Below are 15,930 nucleotides of genomic sequence, written 5' to 3'. Positions count from 1 at the left end.
TTTTTCTTAACCAGAAATAAGGTTTCTCAATGCAGGTAGGCAGGGGGAGGAGGCTCGGCGCTGTCCCGGGGCTGCGGTGGTGGGGCTGGATCGGGGCGGGGGAGCTCCCGCGGGTGCGGCCGCGGCCGCAGGGCCCCGCGCAGCCCCCACCCGCCCCGCGCGGGGCCCCGCGGCTCGGCGTGGTCGCGCAAACCCCGCGGGCGGTGTCGGCAGCCCGAGCGGTCCCGTCGCTAGGAAGCTTCCCGCCGACTCTTATATCCACTTATTTATAGCATTTATCTGTATTATATTCTATAAACCAGATCGCATTTTATACGGCCGTCTAAAAATACCTGACAATGTATACTTCGATGCTAGTGTGATTTATTTGCTAGTATTATTTTGTTTACAGTCTTTTAAAGATGTAAATGCTATAATTTTGCAGTACTCGAAGAGATTACTACTTTTATTAAAAGGTGCGTACGAGGATTTCCATTGTATCTAAACTTTAATGTGAAATAAACCCGTGAAACGTCCCGCGGGGCTGTGTGCGGGGGCTGCTCCGCGCCCGGCTGCGGCACCGAATCCCGCCTCCCAGCAAGGAATTTAATTAGCTCCAAGGGGGGGGGGGGGGGGGGAGGCGGATTAATACGAGCACAATAAGCAACGCTTCTCGTTTTATTCACAGGTTCTGCCCTGGAAAGCGACCCGCGGGGCGGGCGGGGACGCCTCGCTAGCCCGGCGTTGCGCCGCGCTCCGCGGAGGGGAGCGGGGCCGGCCCGGGCTCTGCCTGAGCCGGGAGTGGCCGCGGCCCTTCATTTCCAAGGGGAACCCAGCACCGCGTATCGGCACCTGCGCCTCTGTCACCCCGGGGTGAGGGGGGCAAAACGCTTTTTCCCACGCGTCTGCCGACTGGCGCATGTCGCGATACGCGCCCCGCAGCAGAGGGGCAGCTCGTCGGGAGCCTCGGCACCTACGGCCGCTGGCCGGGAGCCGTGCAGGGAACAATCGAGATTTATGAAGAAGGGTTGATAGCGGAAGGCAGTCGGGTTGTTGTCACTTGGAGTTATAACCTGCCCAAGACGCCCCACGTACCGGATTCTCGGGGCTGCGCGCCTCTCTCTCAATACGAGACACTTTATTACTTTCCTCTGAAGCCTTCAGCCGCTCCTGCACCGCGGTCGCTCCCTGCCCGTCACGCCGGCGAGGCCAGGCCCGGCCCGGCCCGGCCCGCACCACACCCGCGGGGCCCCCCGCCGCCGCCCCCGCCCGGGAGAGCTCGCCCGCAAGCGACAGGAACGGGCAAAGCGAGGGATACCGCTCCTGCCTCCCGTGACCGCGGCGAGGGGGCAAAGCGAGCAAAAAGCAGAAGGGGAAACAGAAATTGCCGGGCTGCGAGAGAACAGGCGGTGGCCCTGCGCCCACCCGCCCTGACGCCGGTCCCGCAGGGCCCCGCTGCCGCTCCCGGCCGGGCTCGACGCGGGGTTGCCCCGGCCAGCGCCGCAGGTGTGGGGGCTGACGATGCTGATGCTCGTCTATTTTCTTTCTTTTTTTTTTTTTTTTTGCCCCCCTCTCAACGCGAAGCAAATAAACCCGCCACCTTCCGCTGAAAGTTTTCCCCTGGTTGTGAGAATCTCATTAATATTGTGCAGCTGGAAATTATATTACCCCCAATCGCAGCAAATCACTGCTCTGCGGCTGTTACAAAACGCCGCCGTGGCTGTCTGGAAAAGCCTTGCCCGTTGCGCGCCCGCGCAGCGAGCCTCTCCGCGCCGCTCACTAACGTGCCTCGGCCCGGGCTCAGCCCCGCGCGGGCAGCGCTTCCCGCGGCGCAGCGCGGCGGGGCCGCCTGGAGGCCCCCGGGGAGGGGAGAGCACCGCAGCACCCGCGCTTTGGAGGTAAAGCCGCCACCGCAGCGAAGTCCCCGCGGCCCTCGGCCGGGCCCGGGGGCCCTTGCCGGCGCCCCGGGGGGGCGGCCCGGCTCCGGAGCCTGCTCCTGCTCCGGCTCCCCGGAGCGGCGGGCGGGCCCCGCTGCCTCCCCGCCCCGGCTCCGCCCGGAGCTTGCCCGGCCGCGGGGTCTGGAAACGAAGGGGAGCGTGTGTGAGCGGCCGCGGGAGGGGGGCTGCCGCCGGGTGATTTACTTCAGCAGACGGACTGTGTTTAAAAACAGCCCCAAACCTCTCCATCACCCCGGTGCCCCCCCGCGGTCAGAAGAGAGGGGCCGGCCCTGAGAGGGGAAAGGCCGCGGAGGAGCCAACGGGGGTGGCCGGAGGGCGCGGCGGGCAGCCGGAGCGGAGCCGTTAAAGCGGAGCCTCCCCAGGGCCGGGTGCCGCCGGCAGGGCGGGGCTGGGCGGAGCGGGAGCGCCGCGGGGGCCAGCGGTGCCCCGACGAGGCGGGCAGGACGGCGCGTCCCGGCGCACCCGTTCTTGCAGCCGTCTCCGCGCGCCGTCGGTGGGTTCGCCCCGTGTTTAAGGCGGGGAAGTGTCAAGGGAGCGTTTTGTTTTAGCGGGCGTCTCGCCTCGCAGCGCGGCCTCAGCGAGGGACGGGGCTGGGGCCGCCGGCGCGGCGGGCGGGGCCGGGCGGTGCTCCCGGCCGCCGCGGGGCTCGCACCTGGGCGGGCGGGCGAGGCGACGCCATCTTCCTCAGGGCGCGATGCGGGGCCTTGCGACCCGCAGGACCCCGGGCGTTTCCCACGAGGAGAACGCTCCGAGGGGGCGGCCAAGCCGGAGGAACCAGGGCCCGGGTGCGAGCGGCCCGTGCGGGTAGGCGCGCCGGGGCCGGCTCTGCCCGCCCGCCCTCGGAGGGGCTTACCTGGCTGCTGAGGCTGCCCCGCGCCCGCAGGCCGCAGCCGCCATTTTTTTGAGCGGCGGAGCTGGCCGCGGCCTCCGGACGGGCAGCCGGGTCCGGCTTCGGGCACCGCCGAACAAAGCCGAGGGCGGCCGCGGCCCCGCCGCGACCGGCGAGCAGCGGGCGGGAGCTCCCGACGGCGGCGGGCCGGGGGCGGCCGGTCCCACCCGCAGCGCGGGGCCCTGGCCCGCCGACCCCTCGCTCGCCGCCACTGAGGGATCCCTCGCGGGGAGGCCGCGTCCCCTCAGGCCTCCAGCGGCCTCGGCCCCTGCAGCCGCGGTACAGCTGAGCCTGCTCCCGGGCATGGGCCCGTGCTTCCCCAGACGTGAGCAGCTACTGCCCTTTACCCGGCTTTAATGTGTTCTTCAGTTGATGTAAATAATGTCTGATTGAATTTATTGCTGATTAGCGTTGAGCATCAGTTTACACAACAAGAAATTATGTTTCATTCAGTTCATTAGCACGACTAGTGTTTGGTTTATGAGCATATCACTAATGGTAATGACCAGAGTTGATTGATTTCTAATGTGAATATAATTACACAATGTAGGGGAATTAAAGGAAAAAAATCCACATTTTTAATTGTTGGGTTTTTAGGGAGGCCGTGTGGGGGTGAGGGGGTGGAAAGGGAGAAACAAACCAACTCGCTTCTGCACAGACGATGTGAATGTAAAGATTAAGAACTCCAGCAGGAGACAGCGAGTTTGGTCCAAAAGAAGAGAATGTCAAATGCAGTTAACTCTGGGAATAGTTAATGCATGCTGCAAAACATAATTTCCCCTCTTCTGCCCCCCAGGTACAGCTCGAAGCCCAGTAAGTTCGCCTGGAAGAGGCCGTTCCCGAGGAGCAGCAGAGCTTCGTGCATGGCCGGGCAGCCGGCTCCCTCCAGCCCCCGCCGGCGGCTGCGCGGCGGCAGGCTCGGCTCGGAGGCAGGCTCGGCTCGGAGGCTGAGCCGCTGCCGAGCGGAGGGCAGAGCTGCGCCTTCCTGCGGGGTCAGAGGGAGCAGCTAGCTCAGCTGCAGAACCTTGGACGGCCGCGGCAGTGCCGCCCCTGGCAGGGAGCGCTTGCCCGCCTCGCTGCCCTGATCCTTGCTGGGAGGGGGAGATGGAGACTGCAAGTGCTGGAGAGCCCGGGCTGGAGCAGGGTGAAGGGCTGCAACAGGTAAGGGGAGCAGGGCGGGACTGTGTGGGCCAGCCACCAGGTGGGATTTTGGAGGCAGGGAGGGGGGGGCAGTACTGGGAGAGCAAGTCGAAGCAGCTTGTGTGCCTGAGGGTGACCTCTGGGACTGTCCTTTCGGCTTAAATGGAAAGGTGGTCTGGGAGGGGAGTTACCAGAGCGTTTTGCTGGAAGCACCTCCAGTGGCATGTGCAGGGGGAGAGGGGGGAGGCTCAGGTTCTGTGGGAACCCGTGTAGTGCAGAAATCCTGGAGAGGGGGGGCTTGCAGAATTACTTTTCTTGCCTCTTCTCGGGCAGGGTCAGTCAGGGAAGCACGGTGTATACTTTGCCAGCTAAGAGTTGCCAAAAGGCCTCTCTTGTTGCTTGCCTGGAAAGAAAGAGGCCTTGTGTTTCTGTGGAGAGTGAAACAAGCTGTGTGCCTTGCTGTGGGAGAAGAGGGCTTGGGCAGGGCTACCAGTAATCAGTCCCTGTGTCTTGGGGCTTTGCTCCTCTCTGCTGTCAACACTCCTGCTGGAAACCCAGTGTGGACTTGAGGCTCTGTTGCCTGTGCTGTGGATATCTGAATTAGCTGCACTTCCTGCACCTTCTTCTCCCCATGGCAACTTTGACCCTTCTGTTGGACAAGTGAAGAAGATGATGCTGTTTGCCCTTGCTTTATACCTGTGTTGGTGGGGAGATGTGGTAATGATCCACGTTATGTTTCACCAGTTGCATTTAGTTTCTTAAGAGTATGAGATTCCTAAAATGAAACAGTTGCTCTTTGGAACTCAGGATGTATATGGGATGCTGAAAAGCTGTGTTTGGGGAATTTTCCCTCAGGAGGGAGTTGTGGAACTATTGCAGAATGGTTCTAGCATTGCACAGGCTGCTAGACTTGCAAAAAAATTCCCAAGGGTCTCCTGCCTCTCATGCCTAGGTTGCTAACAAAAATGGGTTCAGTGTCATGAGTCTTCCTCTCGGAATGCTGCTACCAGCACTCTTGTTATTAGTGACCTTTTAACTTTTATTCTACTGTAGTGTAGCAAGTCATACATGTTTTGATCTTACCCTCATACCTTCTCTTTTGTGCCTCCCTGCTGTATTTTGGAGAGTCATTGGGGGAGACTCTGAAATGGTGCTAAGCTATCAGAAGAAAGAAGACCTGAAGAAGAGATATTGGAAGAGTTTGAGCAAGATGAAAACAGAAGATGTGAATAATTGTCATTTGTATTGGTAATTTGTTGTGTATGGTATGTTAGAAGAAATACCAGTGCATCAACTTCAGTTACATTTTCAATCAGAAGTGTTGACAATTTCTTGCCAGAGACATCCAGCAGTAGTGCTATTTTTATTTTTTTTGTCTATGCAACACTTATTCAAGGACTAGAGGATTACAGGAGGACTCTTGCTTTGTTTGCAATTAATAGTCATCCAGTTTATAGTGGAAATTGTTATTTCATTGTTGCACTTCATGCTAATAAATTTTAATGTGCTTTTGATATTATAGGCTTCAGGGTCATTCAAGTCAGGGGCATCCTCCTTGAGCTGCTTCTATACTTGGCAGTGTTTCCTAGTTTTGTCAGTAGTAAATAATCCTTTTGAAAAGATAAATATTGTAGTGAAAATGAACATGATCCTGAACCTTTTCTGTTAATAAAAACCCCATGCCACTAATTGCATGATAGTTGTTTTGGTGTTGCTGTCACAGTTCTATATTTATCTCTCTGTTATCAAATAAATGTGCCGAGTCTTAAAAAAAAAGTCATATTGCTCAGGCCAACAGTTCTTTCCTTCAAAATTTAATGTAAAACACTGCAGGGTATTGGTCAGACTGCCTGATCTGCTGACCTGATAAATACCATTTCCACTGAAAGAATGGAGAAGTATTTTGTTCTTTCCCATGCATGTGGTATTATTCCTGATCTCATAATTGTTAAAATCTGGTCTATGGGACTTGAAATTTCATGGGTCAGTTCTCCTTCCTACTTTGATTCTCCCCAAGTTCTGGGGCATATGTTAAGTCAGGTTTTAAAATTATTGATTGACATGGATCTACAACTCCCTTCAGAATGTTTTTATCATTTCTGTATGTGGTTTTGTATTTCCTGTCTGTCAACAGAGCTGAATTTCCCTATGATTCGTTGGTTGAGGTGTGGGGAAAGAGAAGCTTCTGATGTCTCTCTTTTTAATCTGGTTTTATTGTTCCTTTGTTATCTCCTTTCGAGTGATTAATCTCACTGTTTTAGTCTTCGAAGAGCCTTTCCAAAGGCTTGATTGTTCTTAGAACCCAGAGGATTGCAGCCTCTAGTTTTGAAACGCCTCTCTTGAAATGGCAGGACCAGTTCTTTCCAGAATAGCGAGATGAGGCTCAGCAGTTATTACATGCATAACAGAAATACGAATCCAGGTAGCCATGCAGTTTGTCATGTGGTCAACCTCTTGTAGTGATGTATTGAGCAGAGATCTTCACTCAGTTTTCAGCAATATTCCCAGGTCCCTCTTGTGGCTTGATTAAGCTAATTGAGAGCCCTGCTAGTAATTGACCACCATTAATATACATAAACTTACCAGCTTTGCATTTTTCTTATCGTGTACATGAAAAATTGCACAGTTCTGACCAAACTCAGAATTAAATTATTTGCCTTGGCTGAGCTAGGAAATCAGTGAGTCTTAAAACACTAGTGTTTAACATAACATTTTGACCTGTGAAAGTCGTATTTATTTTCCTGATACACATAGTGAAAAGCCTTCATTGACTAGAAAGGACTTTGGAACAGGTATGTTGAGAGAAAAATCACCTTCTCTCTGTAACAGGAAGAGCAGGATCTTTCATTATTAAAGTAGAGGTGCCAGGGCTCAGTTTTCAAGAACAGTTTTAAATTCCAGTGGGTTGTTAAATGAGGTTTTTCTGCTGATGTAAACTTGCATAGCTGTGTTTCAGTGCAAATTATTGTGACTTACTTTGCCTGTGGGATCTTATGACAGAAGCCAGGAAACAGAGTTGTTACAGAAATACGTCCCAGTCCTGTTACCTCAGTTGTTGCATGCAGTAGATACAATTGCATGAGACAAAGATTGTTTGGATGACTAGAACTTTGTAAGAAATGCTTCCATATTTCTTCTCCTGTTTTATTTTAATTTGTCCTGTGGCCTTATGTAACACAACTGAGTTCCTTTGGCCATGTTTTCAAGATCATATAAAACTTCTGGATAACTGTAGAAGCATTTAATAGTTTCAGTGGCAAACACATGGTAGAATGATGCTGTTGTCCAAAAACTAAAATGTCTAGATTAGTTTTTTTGAAAATGACTGAATGTTACAGGGTCAAAACTGTCCAGTGTTATCTGGTGATGGTCACATTAAGTTCCATCAGTCTAGGGCTTTGGGTACATAACCTGTTCTAGTCCTGTGACAAACTTTTCCTGCTTTAAATATTTGTAATATTTTATTAAAGATGCAGAAGAAGAAGAAAAACAGTTAAAAGCATTGAAACATGACATATCCAGTAAGGTATTTATTTGAACAACATCCATTATTATTTTGTCTTGAAATGGTAGATGATTTTATAAGGGAACTGTCTCCCCTCTGTCTACCATGTGTCTTTTAGAAGACTTGAATACTTGTTCTGTGTGGGAAAGGAAATAGTTGAATTGGTCTGGAGATGTTTTAAGACAAAACAAGTGTGTACAGAAATGCGGAGAACACAGAAATACAGTTTTTGTTTCTGATGCATTTTTGTGTCTTTTTATGGCTGAATTGGTCATAGTATAAGGTAGTATTGGCTCCTCTGGAACCAGGCAAACTGATGCTCGGGTTCTCTAGGCCAACTAGTCAATACCCGCAGGTTTGGTCATGACCGCTTTATGTTAGTAACAGTGGTAATGCAGCCAAATCCCTTTGGTTATGCTTCAGCAGCTGGGAAGATAAATTAGTCCTGTAGAACCACAGATCAACTGCAGAATGATAATTTTAGTTTAGTGTTTAAGCGTGTTTTTAATGTTCCCCTTATTGTAATATGTTTTGAACAAAGCTGGAAGATGTTGCAAATGCAATGTTGGGATGTTGTTTCTGAATTGATTAGGAGCTGGTCTGATTAGTGCTATTAATGTCAGTATGTTCCAAAGAAAGGAGGGCTCTTTATTCAGGTTGACTTCACATGTATCCTCTTAATTTGAAGTTGTGTGACTATATATTTTCTGAATATATCTGTCACATCTTAACGGTGACAACATACCATACCACACTTTCTGTATTACTGTATCTACACTAAGTCTAATGAATACTTCCGCACAAAGGCTATTGTACATAGTGCAGCTGAGTGAGCTCCTGTCTGACTCAGCCCTTTACCTCTGCAGTTTGTGGAGATTTCCCTCCTGTTACACCACAGCCAGGTTGCAGGCTAACCTTGTGTCTATTCTTGGGGTCAGAGGAAGAATGCAAGATACTACTTGCTGCATCTGTGCAGCCAGAAAGCATTTTTGCAGGCTTGAAGCAAAGGGACTGTTACATGGTAGGAAGCATTAAGCACTGTAGAGCAAGCAAGGTAAGGTCTGGCCACACACGACCACTTGTAGGAAGGTTTTAAACCCTTTGCCGTGACAGTTTACATCTTTGCCTGCAACATTGGTAATGTGCTGTAAAAGTACAGTCCTTTATCTTGAGACATTTTTTTGTACATTCCTTTTGATGCAGTTGCTCATCTGCCAAGTTTCCTCTACAAGTTGTGCAGTTTTTCAGTTTTAACTGGCTTAGTCATCTTTCTTCTCATAAAGCCCAATACCTCAGCCTTCCCAATCCAGTGGAGACCCTCTCTGCTGTGTTAACTCAGTTTGTGCCTGCCTCTTTGTGTATCTACTTCCTGTCATCTCTGAGATTAACTTAAAATAATTCTTTCCTTTGGTAGCCCTTTCCAGTTTTCTCCACAGGTCGTTCATGCTGTGCTTTTCCTTTTCTAACTTTTTTTTTTCTTGTTTAGAAGAACCCTGTTGATATACAGTATTAGGATCTCTGCTGGAAACCAGTAATATGTTAATTCTGGCTGAAGTGTTGGCTACCCACATCTCTCATTGGTTCCTCAGGAAGTGATAGATACTGATATATATAGTTATTTTGTTGCGAAGCCTACAGTTTTGCAAAACACTTAAGAATGTGCTTGATGTGAAAAATATGTTCATCCAGTTGAATGCAACAAGATGCTTCATGTTCTTAAAGCACTTAAGCATAAGTTTTACCAGCCATGTATACCTGCAGGCTAGATAATAGAAGAGGGTTGTTTTATATTTAGACCAGCAGATAGAAGTGGCCTTTTAAAAACTGGAACATTCTTTTAGAAGGAATCACAGGCAAGTCAGCTACTTTTAAGGTGGATCTTGACAAGATGGCAAATGTGTGCTTGTAAAGAAAGGAAGACAGATGTGGAGGTGTGTTCTGTATTTACATTTAAGCCCAAGTTAGTAAACTTGTTTCTTTGATTAATAAGTTACTTTATTAAACATTACTTTATTGACCCTGCTTGGCATACTGCTATGTTGTTAAGTGCAGTAACAACAACAACGAAAAAAAAGTTGCTCTGAATTGTAAATTTATGGAGTATTGAGGTTTGGTTTCTGTGCCTGTTTTACCGAGGAGATAAACTGTACCTGTTTCTTTGGCTGGCATGGTTTACTCTATCATCTGTACAGGATAGGAGTGTGACTCTTCTTTCTCCCAGTAACGGTGTAGGAGCCCAGAATAATTACCCTATTGGTTGTTCCTTAAATAAACACCCATCCAGGTTCATGACTGAGCATGAAGTTTCTCATGGTTCAGAGTTTAATGTTACAAGGGAATAAAATACTTCTCACTAAATGGTAGTGAAAACACAGTAGGAAGTATTTTGTTCAGGGAATACAAGCTATTGTCCTACCCTTGTCCAGAAAGCAACATACATCAAATAGAAGATGTCTTTCTTACATTCTAGCTAAATCAATGTTATTTCTTCCAGAATACTGCTGCTTCCGTTCCTAGAGATAAAAAAACATAGCTCACTGTCAGTAGATAATTCCTCCTCTTGGGCTTTCTGTCCTTGACCAGTAGAAGTTTTTATTTTTCTTAGACAAGGAAGACTTTCTTTATCCCCGGAAGATTAAATTGCCTTGCTGGCAAATCTAGCTCACTGAAGAAACGGAGGAGGGAGAGCAGATAGGGAACAAATAGAAAAGAAAATAATTTTAGGGTATCTTTACAGTCTCCTATTGTTAGGATGTCAATTACTATCATATATCACCTATACCACAAACTTGTCATACCTTAGGGTATTCTCTTTTATTCCCAACTACTAGAAAATATATCAATTATCCATAGGAAATTTTTTTATTGCTGGACTCATCTTTAAAGTATAGCCATGATGCTCAAAGGGATTTACATTTTAGCATCCCATTCAGAAGCATGAATATTAAAAGATCATAGGTTTTTTTAATGCAATTGTGCATTAAAATGTCCATGGGAATAATGGAGAAAATAGTGCCCTTTTCAACTTTTTTAGTTGGTATTGCTGTGTTTTAAATGCTGTTAACCTCACACTACAGAATGGCTAAGAATGGTAGATTAAGTAGTGTATTCTATAACTGGGCTCTGATTTAACACTGTAACACTCCTTTTGATGAGTGCACAGTGCATTCAGTTACTGTAAACATGGGTTTTCCAAAATGGTGTATAGGTGTAGAAAGGAGGTTAATGAACCAGTTACTGAGGAGGAAAAAAAAAAAGCTTCTCTAATTGACAAAAAGGTCTGCAGGGAGTCAGCCAGGCTGCACACAGGTGAGGCAAGCAGGCTGTGGTCTGTGATCCTGGACGGTGGTTAGTTATTGATGGCTGTATTAGGCATTCTGATTACTGAGACAGCTGCGATGTGCTTAGCTCTTAGCAGTGTTTTTCTGCCTCCACAGCAATCAGATTTTCAGAGTATCAGGAAAGAAGGGAAGCACTTATTCACAGAATATGTCAACTTGCAAACTTTAGGTATAGATCTTTCCTTTTCTCGGTGATGTGGGAACAAGACTGACTTAACTTATGTTCCTTGGAGCCCAGGTGTTCATCCCACCCTTTGAAGGACAATGCAGCTCCATCACTATGCCCTGGTAGTGCTTGTGTGACCTTTTGAGGGCAGCTCCTGTCCCAGAGGCTTTGCTTTCAAGCTTCAACATTGACTGTGACCAGAGAAGGTTTGTCAGAAGGGCTCCCAGCTCTCACTGGGAACAGAAGACAGAGGGTAGATAATGAATAGAGCTAAAAGGTGAGACATATCTTCTAGTTCAGCTCTCCCTTGGTCAAGTTCTCCCTCCTTGATCTACCTAATTCTTACGTGGACTCAGTCCTCAGTTTCCTTTCAATTAGAGCTCCAGCCTACTTTTCTGTCCCTTCCAGTTTGTGGAGTTTAATCTTCTCTCAATTCTGTATCACTTGTATTTCTTCTTTGCTTTCATGACTCAGGACTTCTTTTCCTCTTTTCCTTCATGCTATGTCATTTCTTCTGGCTGGAACAGTGTCCTCCTTTTCTGAAAGGAAACATCAGTCCAGCAGGAGGATTAAAGTAGATTTTAGAATAAATTCATAGGGAGTCTCAACCCCTTGCAAAAACTGGAAGAAAATGGCAGTGAGTTTCAATTATAGCGAGCTTTATTTCTGAACAGTATAATGTAATTCATAGTGTTATCAATATCTATAAAAGCATAAAGACAGCAGTAGGAGTTACAAAAAACATAATAAAATCAAAAGCCTTATGAAAGGTATAAAATTAAACTTCAAAATACTGTAGAAGAGGAGGAAGGACCAGGGCCAGAACTGCAAATCATAGGCTATTCTGGAAAAAAACAGCTTTGGAAAGATCTCAAAGTGAAGCCAAAAGATGGAGGAAGCCCCCAAAACCAACAAAAGAGAACCTTATCTAAGTCAGTTCTAGCTGAATAGGTTAGGAAGTGAAGAGGAAGGGAATTTTAAACAAAGTTGGTCTATGTTGCATGCAGAAAGAGAAAATAATCACTGGGTAAAGGGTATCAGAGAAGCACTGTCAGTTTGACTTATTGCCGAGACAGTGTTTAAAAAATAAACAAACAACCTCTCGGCTTTTTCTTCAGACTTCCTCTCTAAAAAACCCCACCAAAACCCACAAAATATAAATCTCAAAAATGATCAGTCAAAACGACAGATTCCCCTTTAAACTTTACTGTGTTAGAGGTTAGATCACAAATTCTCTTGTCCTATGATAAATGTGATTAAAACCATAGGGATTCCCTCCCATACCACCTTGAAAAGCAAATAATGCAATGAAGAGCTGTATCGATGAAGTGTTGCATGCTCTGTGTGCAGTTAATGCTGCACTTCATACCAGCTGCAGCTGCTGTTACCAGCGTAAAGATCTGGATAACCCTTGTCCATTTTCCCCAAAATGGGAACTGTTTCTGCCACCAGTGTGGACCTACAACTTGTGGCATGGGCACTGTGCCTTGAAGGCTTACGGCCTTTTGCTTTAAATAAAAACAGAAGTGAATGAGATTTGGTGAGAGAACATCAATAAGATAATGACAAGTTGGATCAAGAGCTATACTATGTTTAGTTTTTTTGTGATAGGGATGATTATCATTATTTTGCCCCAAAGACTATTTTCAGGTTATTGGAATCTGCCTAACTTTGAGGGTTTTTTTAATTGAAGCAAATGATAATTTACATCAGTTCTCATGTAAGAATCTGCTTTATTGCATAATACAACTGCTACCTTAAAAGTTCTGCCTAGGGCCTGTGCAGCATTACGGATTGTTACATTTGAAAGAAGGAATGCTGCTTGCAGTTACATGACCTAAGTGATGCAATGGGTGAATCTTTCTTTGTGACTTGTAAGAGAAGGGTTGCAGTTTTCCCATTTCCAGTTAACTAAACTGTTTTGACTCAATGACAGACTCAGTTTGAGAAGTGACAAAGAAACCTTAGACAAAACAATAGATTTTAAATTTTATTAGTATATTGCGTTGTTCCTGAGTCAGAGTTGTTACTTCTACTTGGGCTTAACAATTCTTTTGCTAGTAAAATGTTAGGCACCTAAGACTAATGTGTGTTACTAGCATTAGGGTATTCAAGACTTTTTTCCTTGTCAAATAAGCAAATTCTTGGTTTGGCTTTTCAAAACTGAGGTGTTTAGTTTTGCTGTTGTGTTTTCACAATGCTGTCTTAGTAAGCTGATTTGTTTGTGTTTGAGTTACTTCTAAATGTTCTTCTGTGGAAACAGAAAAATTGGAGATATCTATCCCAGGCTAGAGACGTAAAGAACAAAATCTGTGCCATTTGCTGGTAGGCCCTGGTGTGTGTCAGGTCTGTGTTTTCAACCCCACAGACCCCTGATGTAATTCTCAGCTCTTGCGTGATACCACCTGCTAATATGAACTGCTCTTGCAGAATTCTGCTAGCCGTAATAAGGTGTACATTGTATAAGAATAAAACCAGCTCAGCTTTATTATGTGGCTTGCATGCCCGGTAATGAATAGAAGGAAGGCGCACTCCTTCACAAACAGCAAAATTTAATATAGTCTCTTCCTGGAGTTGCACCAGTGGGACTGAAAGTTTATCTCAGCATTCCAAGGGCAATAAAAATCTAAATTTAAACTCAAAACGTCTTGCTGGGGCAAGAGTACCCAGAGGCTCTGTACTGCTCAAACTTTGTTTAGGTCATAACTGCTTATGTAAAGTTAGTTTATATCATCTAGTTAAGTTTTATCTTTTCAAGCAGCACCTCTACTGCTAGGAGAGACATAGCAAGCGGAGAGGATGCATCTGAAAGTTCAGCTCTGCTTTACTGTTGCATTTAATTCGGCTTCTTACAGCTTACCACACAGCTCTGTGAAGAAATCCCTAGCTCTTAACTTTCATTGTGCAGATGTCTTTAAATCTATTCTAATTCATGCCCATAGTTAAGACATCTCAGATATTTGGGATTTAAGGTAAATATGAAGGGAAGTGAAAAAGATACCGAGTGAAGGCCAGTTATAGCAGGTAAACTGTCAACTGTGAACTCAGATTGGAAAGACCAAATATAAAAAGTAACCAGATGCTGGCTGGTGGACTCTCAGTTCAGAGTTTGTGGTGGCTTGTTCTCTTTGCCTGTAGTTTTAAACGTGGAGATGGGGAGAGGAGAAGATCAAATGCCATGTCTGCAACATGAATATGAGTAAGATGGGATAAGGGAGCGAACTAGAGATTTTCCTGAGGTCACATGAACAATCTGGTGGCAGGGACATGTGTGAACACTTTATGAGATTATGAGTCACCACAGCTAATATTCCAAGGCCCTCATTACCTCTCTTCTTTCTGGAGAGGGCATGACTGCTGGTTTTAGCCGCTGTAAAGGAGAAGTGGCAGTTGGAGGAGTGTAGGAGGGGGTAATGTTGGTGAGAAAATTTGAGGGGAAGCAGTATTCTCACTTAGTGCCATTTTCTAGCCATTCCATTTCTGCATCCCACTCGTGTACACAGGAATACAACTACGCTTCCACATAGCACGCAGGGAGGAAGTGAAGGAGAGCAGGTTTCAACAGAATTGAGCTTAATGCCACAAATACTTACTTTATTGTGGCTTGCAAAGTCTGTCAGCCTAATTTAGCAGAATCAAATGTTTTTGAGTTTTCTTTGAGCAGATATCAATGTGAACGGCCATGGGATGTGAAAAGTGCTGGCTCTCTGACTTCTGTAAGAGAAGCTGAAAATTTCTATAACTTAAAATACAGTTTCTGGGTGACTCTTTGGGCAATCATTACAGTTACAAAACACGTGTTTATTTAATCTCAGTTTAGTTCATTCTTTGAAATAGTTGTGCTATGGGAAACATGCCCAGTATCTTTAAGAATTTGATATGATGACAAAGATTGTGAATTACAGTGAATCAGACTAAATTACATAAACATACCTCTTGTTATTCAGGAAAAGTCAAAAAAAACTTTGAGTATGTTGGAAGACTAATATGCATATGATGTAATCTCCAAAACTGTCGGTCTCTAAAACTGGATAAGTACACAAAGAAAATAGCTGAGGAGAAATCCTTGCCTTTTATAAATGTTGAGATATATTTACAGATCACCTTATGTAAGTCTCCTGATAAATGTTCCCACTTCTTCTTGTTTCCTCTTCATCTTAACTGCCAGTCCCCCCCCATTTCCATCAGCTTTATGTACCATTTGTTGGTTTTGCCTGCCTTCCCAGATACACTTAGATTACCTGCTTCACCATGACTACTTTTTGCATTCACTGGCATTCAGCCATTTGCATTGCTAATTTTTTTTCAGTCCCATAATAGCATTTTAATACAGTTATAGGGTCTAGTTCTTTGTTGTTTGTGCACTGAAATTCCCACTAGTCAGATTTCTTTTGGTGTGCAGACATGCAGGATTTCCTCTGATGTCTGTTGTTGTCTGGGCTTCCAACTAACAGAGCCACAGCTGACTCAGCTTTCCTGAAATCTAAGATGCCACATGCTTTCTTATTTTCCTTGACTACCCTGCTTCACATGTACTACACTCAAAGTTTTCTTGTTAGTTTTATTACAGCATTTTTATAAGATTGTTTGTCTTCACTAAGACAGCTTTCCACCCATGAGCAACTGTTAGCTATTCCTAAGATGCATGTGTGTATGTTTCAACAGTACTTACCACCATGATCTTAAAAGGTAAATATTTATTATTCAGTAAAACTGTTACTTTTAACTGTGGACATGCTAGAGCATGTTGCTGGATTGAATTGTGTTAAGACTGGACAAACATCTAAATGTTTGTAATCTTTCCCAAATTTGTTTAAGTATTTATGAGGAAAAAAGATTGTTGTTTCTCTTAGTGTCTTTTACATGTGTTTTTTTTTGCTCCAACCCTAATTGTCTGGGAGCTATAGAAAATGTGAATTTTAAAAGCAAATGAAACATCAGTTACAGCCTTA

At 45.9% G+C, this 15,930-nt stretch overlaps 1 long non-coding RNA gene across 1 annotated transcript in view; it reads left to right on the top strand.

Annotated features, from left to right (window-relative positions):
* The first annotated feature begins 2,298 nt into the window (after window positions 1-2,298).
* The window catches only part of LOC141929881 (uncharacterized), a 29,285-nt gene continuing 15,653 nt past the window's right edge, over window positions 2,299-15,930 (top strand). Inside the window, exons 1-2 of the long non-coding RNA XR_012625128.1 lie at window positions 2,299-2,430; window positions 3,623-3,987. This is a non-coding gene — a long non-coding RNA (uncharacterized LOC141929881). The remainder of the gene's footprint in view (window positions 2,431-3,622; window positions 3,988-15,930) is intronic.

The sequence above is a fragment of the Strix aluco genome, chromosome 14, assembly GCF_031877795.1.
Source record: "Strix aluco isolate bStrAlu1 chromosome 14, bStrAlu1.hap1, whole genome shotgun sequence".
In the NCBI taxonomy this organism is placed as follows: Eukaryota; Metazoa; Chordata; class Aves; order Strigiformes; family Strigidae; genus Strix; species Strix aluco.
Note: the sequence above shows the minus strand (reverse complement) of the source record. Positions and strands in the feature narration are given on the sequence as shown.